We start from the raw sequence: 5,754 nt of genomic DNA, 5'->3' as shown, positions 1-5,754 counted from the left end.
CTGAAATGTACCATTTTTGGTCTCATTACCCGCTAAAACGACTTCAAAAACTGAGAGGATTGACAACTACACGCTCAGCATGCCATAGCGCTCATGTTAGACAAGATATATGGTGAACAAAACGGACTGTTTTGGATAAAGATTTGATTGTTCTGTCTAATGACATGCAAAACATGTTTCGGTTTAGTTGTTCTGATTTGTGTTGTTGATTTTAACACGGGAAGCTTGATTTTGTGAATTTGATTTGTGGGAGGGGGGGGGGGGGGTGTCTGTGTTGCAGGTTTCACTGCATAGACACTACGTCATGAAAACCCAGTTTTGTTTCTGAATAAAGTAGGGAAATTAATGGCCTTTTCAGTCATATACTTGGTTTTTCAATCAACAGCCTCATCAGTAAGATCTGCCCTCAAACGCATCTGCCTACTTTTTATGACAGGTAGTGTAGAAACCTCTGCAAGCATTCTCAGCCGAATCAGATGGAAAAGCACAGAATTGTGATGGTACTCTGAATTTGATCATCGTCACAAGCGAACCCAGGAACCAAGGTGCAAACAGCTTAATGTAGCGGTCCTTCCTGAAACATAAAGAAAACATATAACTGAGCACCTTCAGTATTCACGGGGATGGGTTTTGGTTAGCGAGGGGAGGGTGTGTGTTGGGGGGAGAAGGTGTGTACGTGTTGAGCAGTGTGTGTGTGTGTGGGGGGTGGGGGGTGAGGAAGCACTTGCTCTTCACATGACCATTGGGATCGGGGATGGTGTGAGTGATATTGTAATCTAAACTATTAAAAAAATCTGTGCGTGTATGAACTTTGTGCTCGGCAGAAATGTTTCTTGATTTTAGTCAAAACAAGTGTGCCCTCAACCCACACACTTTCGCTCTTCAGCATCAACACTATACAGTTTGAGTTTCATTGGGAAATGTGTCTCGATTTCAGTCCAAAACAGAACTTTCAGGATCCAAAGCACTCGCCTGTCAGCCTTTTTATTAAAATACATTCAACCCACCACATTTTCCAGTGATGAAGATTCTGGGGATGTGTGTTGATCCCATTGATTTTGGCCATTTCAGATCTGGCCAGTTGTACATGGGATAGGAACATAACTTCACCCAGACACATAAAATATTGACACCCTGACAGTCAGTGACAGCTTCATGTGCATAGTTGAATTTTGTTTATGAACGAATTTCTCAAAAGTCACTCGCAGAAGTAAAGAAGTAACATTTTTGTTAATCTGAGAGTGGTTTCCACAACAAAATCTAACTCTGAGCAGGAAGAAGCCAGGGTGTTGAATGTAGAAGTATCCGAGTGAACAGATTCATTCTTATTCCATGTAAAAGCCTGGCAAGATCTAGGATGGCGAGCCAAGGGAAGAATAACTGTATGTGCCTTTAAAATAATTCCAGTAAATTAGTAATGATTTCATTTTATCTTGCAATTTTGTTTTACTTTCCTGTGCTGCATTAGTTCATTCACACTGTGTAATTTACTTTAAGAATAGTGGCAAAGGATTTGAGAAGAGAAAGAGAACTAAAACCAAGCTTTATGTACCATTTTGTATAAATAGTACAAATTGTACTATGCAACTGCAAGGATACATACAGATGTAAGAATTTATTTTATACAAAGCCGTAATGTTTTTGTGTCAATAAACTTGCATCTCCTGCCACTACTCTTAGATTCAGATGTAACAAGTGTTGACATAGCTGAATGTATCTATCTAGATTGTAAGTGCATCTAATGTGAAACGCAGATCTCTTTACAACACAACGTACAAAAGTCTGCCAAAAACATCTACACAGCTTCAAACTACTATCACCAGTGCCAATTTACATATCATAAATCAATTTTACAATAACAATTTAATAGGCACAAGCAGGTACTTGGTAGTGGTACAGAAATGTGTGACTTACTCTTCATGGTAGTCTGTAAAGCAGCATGTCCACTCAGTCTGAATCCTCTCCAGAATCCATATATATCTGAATGCAAGAGCTGTATGAACACTTCATCACACATCATCTCTGGTTTCTTAGGAGGCCTGAAAAAACACACCATAAAATAATTAATTAACAATAAATAATAACTGTATTATAATTAAACCACTCGCTCATTGATTCTTTTATCCCCTCTTTCACAATCATAGTTTATACAGCAGCATTTACCTCTGACTCTGTTCATGCAGAGTAAATATCAAGTATTTAAACAGAAAAATAAGTCATTGTTGAATAACCCTTCTAAAAATACACAATAGACACACTTTCAGTGGCAGTGATTCAAGTGAAGTCAGTTTCTTTCTTCATTTGTATATATGCACACAAAAATTGTTTTGGGCCAGTTAGTGTTACTCTTGGCTTTACACACTTACTATATCAAATTATACATGCATTCAGCTTAGAAAACATACTTCTAATGTTGGGAGTGCAGTGTGAGCCAGGACATTTACAGCAAATAAGGATACACAACAGTTCATTCAGAGATAGATTTGCCATTCACTGCATTATATTAGTTGAATGAGATAGATCTACAGCGATGCTTCAATGCATTAGATTAGCTTTGTTTTAGTGTCTACTGTTCATTGCTCCACCGTGGGAAATTCAGTCAACAGTGCACAGTTCCGAAGAAACCGATGCTGCTGTGCATAATCATTGATGCATTGACGATCGTTCATTGTCAATGTCACTGTCAGAAAAACAACAACTGTATCTTTCATCGTCACCACTACACCATGGCTCGTAGGCCTATTTTCCTATGACACTGAACACGGTTTCGGACACACTCAGACAGTACTGCCTGGCCCATAGATCTAGATCTACCCGGCCTTGCTCTCACTTTCTAACAAATGTATTATTGCAATATAATCTGACACACACTCACACACCGAGGCGCACAAACGAACACACACACACCGTGGGACACACAAACTACACGCACACAACGGATGAATCTTGCTCTTACCTGTTGGATGATCCAAACCGATTAAAATCAGCGACAGGAAGATGTACAAGCCAAATTTGTACAGTCGCTGATGTAAAAAGTGGAAATTTAGTCAATGTTCATAGCAAATCTCCCGACTCAAGGTAGATCGTGTCCCAAATCAGCTGTGCCGGTCACTTCACGACTTGTATTTGAACCCCCTCCAAAGCGCAATCAATGTTTCAACTTCTTTGTCGACATCATTCTTTGGTTCATGCGTCGGACTGCCGAATATTTGATTTTTTTGTACAGCAAAATCAAAGACTGTCATGGCGGCCGCCATTTGTATTTTTGCAATAGTTCGAAACTAAGGAATTTGGTCCTCCTCGGAGGAGGACCAAATTTAGGCAAGTTAGTCACCAACTTAGGTCGGAACATTTGAAAATATCGTGCCATGCATTGCGCACTAGAGCGATAGTTTCGAACTTTGGATTTAGTTCCCAACTAGCTTGATAGTCTCCATTCATGCATTCCACTACATATCTCGTGGTAGAAAGAGCCAATAAGCACCATTGTACTTCCTATGTCTTGAATTAACAGCTTTATGTTGCATGACCTTGGTAGGAAAAATGTGTAAAGCAGTTCTTAGTGTATGATGTCATTGCTAGGTTTAGCTGAAGGTCAAGGTCATGTAAAGGTCAAGGTCAAGCATGTGAGTCGTATGGGCTTTGCCCTTCTTGTTTTTTTTAAACGCGTAAAGAAACTGTCCTATGCTTTCAAAAAAAATCGAATCTTGACTTTTAACTGTACATAACCATGCATCGCCATCGTAATCAAAAATTAACGAGGGAAAACAAATGAAAACACCCATGAACAGTATTGTTAAACTTCTTGACAGACATTTCCCCAATAAATATGGAACAAGTCACTAAACTTAGTTATTTACGGTCTACTGCATAATGTTCTTCCTTTTAAACTTTACCAGTAACTTAAAGTTTCCCTATAACCAATCTATGTTTGTCCAACAAAGAGTTTTACCGATATAAAATTATTAAACACAAGTTCAACATACAGTAATTGTTGTACTTATTGTGAGAACGAAATTGATTATACTGATTTTTATTTTTATTTTTTTTGTGCCCCAAAATTATGTTCAGGCAGGTTTCACGGTAATCAGACTCTTTGATGTGTGTAAACTTTGCCTTCAAATTACTTGCTTACTGTGTTGATTTTCATCATTTTTTCTGCTTGGCATGAGTAAGTATGGTATTTGCAATACAAAAAAATAAATAAAAGCTAAAATGTTTGTGTTTGATCAATTATTTGAGCGAGTTTTTCGAAGCGAACGTGTGAATCCTGACAGACACCATTTCCTTCTGTCACATGACCCCATCTCAAAGTGTGATTCAACAGACACGAAAATAACACACAAAACTTATGATAATGGGGTTATTAATTCAATTAATACACAAGGTTAGTCTCTGACTAGATAAAATAGGGAAAAAATATCAAATGGGAGCATAAAACCGTTTCTGGAAAAATTTTCAATCGCCACCGAAAATGTCAGTAAAAAAACACACGTGCTTTGTTTGCAAAGCAAAGCCTAATTTTACACATCGCGTGCTTTTGTCTGTTATTCTTGCTTGTGAACATCAATTTATTGATGTTCTTCACTGGAAAGCAGGTGTATCATCAACAGTATCACGAAATCGCAAAGAATGAACATTTTTGTTGTGATCCGACCGGTGTCTGTAGACTGAATCACACGTTCGGCAAACTTTGTTTTTAACGGAAATAACCGAGCCTTTCATCGGAAACGACGTTTCAACCGCTTCAGATCGTCTGCAGGAAGAAAATGAGGAATGCGATACCCAGTGAGTAAAACATTTAATCGTTTTTAGTGCCTTTTGATCAAGTTTTGTTGCGTCTGTCAGCAACGTTCGTCAACCCAACGTTCGACACAGCGACGCACGCATACGGATTTGCAGCGTTTGCATTCGGAAAGTGAGGGATTTGTGAGTTCGTTTGCATAATTTCAATCGCTAGTAGGTTTTCCCTTCGTCTCCCATTGTTGTGTTTGCATGTTATTGGCATTTCATTGTGTAAATTGAAAGTTTGTGAGTAACAGTAGTACAATCTGTCGAACGTTGGCGACGCTGACAGACGGAAATATCGAACGTTGCCTTCAATGACAGAAGGGCTTGGCGATCGTACTTTCGATTCGTAGGAACACAATATGGAGACAGCAATGTGCGCTCGTTACCACAACGGTCATGAACCGGTGTAACACAAAATTTTTACTCCACGAAAAATTGACTCCGGAGTAAACTTCCAGTAAAAATCTTGTACGAAAAAAGAACTCCACAAGGAACTAAATTTTTACTCCCCAAATATTTACTCCCAGTAAACATCTCGTACGAGAAACTTAGGGCCTACTCCTTCGTTTATAATTCGCGCAATATCCCATTTACGTGCAATCCCGTTTTGCCGCCGTCCCATTTTGGCGACATTTCACAAGCCAAGCGTCATCTTACTACCGCATCCCATTTTGGCGCAATCCCGTTTCGCCGCTATCCCATTTTTTTTATTTTTATTTTTATTTTTACATTTAGTCAAGTTTTGACTAAATGTTTTAACGTAGAGGGGGAATCGAGACGAGGGTCGTGGTGTATGTGTGTGTGTGTGTCTGTCTGTGCGTGTGTGTGTGTGTGTGTGTGTGTGTAGAGCGATTCAGACCAAACTACTGGACCGATCTTTATGAAATTTGACATGAGAGTTCCTGGGAATGATATCCCCGGATATTTTTTTTATTTTTTTCGATAAATACCTTTGATGACGTC

At 38.9% G+C, this 5,754-nt stretch overlaps 1 long non-coding RNA gene across 1 annotated transcript; it reads right to left on the bottom strand.

Moving 5' to 3' along the window:
* Positions 1–274: 274 nt before the first annotated feature.
* On the bottom strand, positions 275–3,457 carry LOC138963583 (uncharacterized). Its single transcript, XR_011454873.1, has 3 exons — positions 2,957–3,457; positions 1,915–2,039; positions 275–574 (listed from the first exon to the last, which is right to left on the bottom strand). It is a non-coding gene; the product is annotated as an uncharacterized lncRNA (long non-coding RNA).
* Positions 3,458–5,754: the final 2,297 nt, after the last annotated feature.

This window comes from Littorina saxatilis, linkage group LG4, assembly GCF_037325665.1.
Source record: "Littorina saxatilis isolate snail1 linkage group LG4, US_GU_Lsax_2.0, whole genome shotgun sequence".
Taxonomy (NCBI): Eukaryota; Metazoa; Mollusca; class Gastropoda; order Littorinimorpha; family Littorinidae; genus Littorina; species Littorina saxatilis.
This window is presented reverse-complemented; position numbering and strand designations above follow the sequence as displayed.